The following is a 2,716-nucleotide window of genomic DNA, read 5'->3' as shown; positions in this document are numbered from 1 at the left end:
TTAAAGTAGAGTTGATTTCAGCTATAAAAAATCAAATGCTGATGAAATTGGTGGAAAACTGATAAATAGTTGTGTTTCAGATGGTCCCTCGGTATTCTGTTCTAATGGACTCTATATAGAAGATCATTCGGATCCTAAGATTGTTATGAAACTAGGGTTCAATTCAGAGATGAATGATTAAAGAACCAAAATTAGCAGCGGATTAGTGTAACTTAAGTTGCAGTAAATTCTTAAGGACATGAAATAGAGATTTAGAAAAGGAGTCTCTCTTTCCCTTTTATGTGTAATTTTGTACAATATCTAGTATTTGACTGGATTTTAGTCACATTATAACTGGATTTTAATGAATTATCTGATCAAATCATTGAAAGAAGATGCACGTATCATGTTTTCAAAATTTGTCAAAAAAAAAACTTTTCATAGTGATACTTTTTATTTTGACAATTTTTATTGAGATTATAATTTTACATCAAAATTTATTATTCAATGTTATACATATTATGGGAACACTTTTATTTGAAATTGAAGAACTTGTGCTGTTTATTTATTACTCTTCCTTCATATATTCATCATCATCTCCATTCTCCATGTTTCTGAATGATTGTGAAGCTGCAGCAAAAAATATTCAGAAACATTAGTAAATCTTTAGTTTCAGTTTTTGAAAAAGGAGGATGTGAATAAATTCATCTAGAAAGAAGAAAAATACCGGTTTTGGAAAGCTCCCAGTTGTAATCCGCACCAATGTGCCACGCAAAGTAACCGCGCAATACTTTACTCTTAGCATAAGCGACCTTGACTTGTACACATTGATTACCATCGTAACCGATCCATGTGGTACCCGTATAAGTATAATCCACGATGATCGTGGCATTAAAAATGCTCTATTTTGTGTGATAAAATCCCTGATCTGGTTGTACCCAATTGATGATTCGTCACTCCTAAATGGGGCCATCTGCCGGGGCTAAAAGCCCATGAATATTAGGGTTTACAAGCTTCGAACCATACCCATAATAGGGTATCCCAATAACAATCTTATTCCTATTCACTCCAGCTGTTTGGATCCAATCCCTTATTCCATTTCTTCCACTTATTGAACTATCAGGGTCATATAGGGCAACATGTTCGCGTGTTTGTGCTCTATCATTGGCCCGTTTAGGATCATAAAAGTCATAGGACATAACATTAATCCAGTCTAAACTTTTGGTTATTGATGAATAAGGATAACTCAACCATCCTATAACTTTCGGTCCAAAGGAGACCGCTGCTGTCAAAAGCAAAGCCTCTCTACCTGAGCTCCTAGCCTCGGCTGCAACTGCTACACACCATTCATCAATGAGGATTCCGAAATTGGTTATTTGAGTGCTATGTGTTGGGTATTCCCGATCAAGATCAAGGCCATGAAAGCCATAAGTCCTAGCCAAAGTCGGTCAGTTCTTCTCATCTCATCTCATTTCTAATAATTAATGGCTCAGACAAACCCTAATTTTCCAAAATTTCTTACCCTGTTTGATCAATCAATGTATTCGAGTCAATCAATAATCATGTTTCTTTAATTAGTTGATCAATGAAACTCTTTCTTGACGGAAAATGGATGAAAGTTCGCCTCATTGCACCTCAAAACATTATTTGGTTTAAGGGTTTTTTTTGGGCAAACTGATATTATTTTTTGGATATGATCGAGATTTTCATTAGGTATAAGAATTAGTTTCTGCATCAATATCCCCAAATTGTAGTATAATGTTCTTCTTCATTTGAGAATGTTTTGTTTCTGATTTTTTACCAAAATGACAAATGTATCCTTTTCATATTCATATCTTGCTGCTGCGCTAATAGAACCTATGAGTGCACTATTCATAATTGCAGTCTGAGTTTGATGTACTATCAGCCAAGCAAAAGGGAAACAATGGAGGAAGATACATCTGCCACCCAGTATGAAGATTACATGAAAAAAGTCAAATTCAGGTTCATACCCTTTATTTACTAGTCAATTTTCAGATAGATTTATGCATTGTTTTTGTATTCTCACTACTGAAAGTGGTTTCTTTATAGAAACTAGTCTTTATGTTCAACTTTTTGTTTTCTTTATTATGTTACCATTCAGAATTAAAAGTATCAATACACTCCTCCACCACCGAATCCTCCGCGTCTCTCTTCTCGGTCGGTTGGAGCTCTACGCCAGTTAAGAGGAGAAGTGTGATCGGAGAGTGAAATCCACCAACCGACAACCGTTCCTTCCACATCATCCTCAGGTCGGTCAATTCTTCTTATCTCATATCATTTCTAATAATTAATGGCTAAGACAAACCCTAATTTCCCAAACTTTTTAACCTGTTTGATCAATGTATTCGAGTCAATCAATAATCTTGTTTCTTTAATTAGTTGATCAATGAAACTCTTTCTTGACGGAAAATGGATGAAGGTTCGCCCCAATGCACCTTAAAACATTATTTGGTTTAAAGGTTTTTTTTTGGGCAAGCTAATATTATTTTTTGGATATGATCGAGATTTTTCATTTGGTATAAGAATTAGTTTCTGCATCAATATCCCCAAATTGTAGTATAATGTTCTGCTTCATTTGAGAAAGTTTTACTTATTTGAGAAAGTTTTACTTAGATAATACCATTAATATTGTTTCTTCTCGTAGGTAGAGAATCATAATGTGTCTTAACCAGTGATTTGCTCAGATACGCGATGGGTATTATTTTCTACATCAATA

The 2,716-nt window shown here is 34.5% G+C and overlaps 1 pseudogene; it reads right to left on the bottom strand.

Moving 5' to 3' along the window:
- Positions 1-558: 558 nt before the first annotated feature.
- LOC124921233 lies at positions 559-1,424 on the bottom strand (annotated as a pseudogene).
- Between the last annotated feature and the right edge of the window lie 1,292 nt (positions 1,425-2,716).

This window comes from Impatiens glandulifera, chromosome 1 (assembly GCF_907164915.1).
Source record: "Impatiens glandulifera chromosome 1, dImpGla2.1, whole genome shotgun sequence".
NCBI lineage: Eukaryota > Viridiplantae > Streptophyta > Magnoliopsida > Ericales > Balsaminaceae > Impatiens > Impatiens glandulifera.
This window is presented reverse-complemented; position numbering and strand designations above follow the sequence as displayed.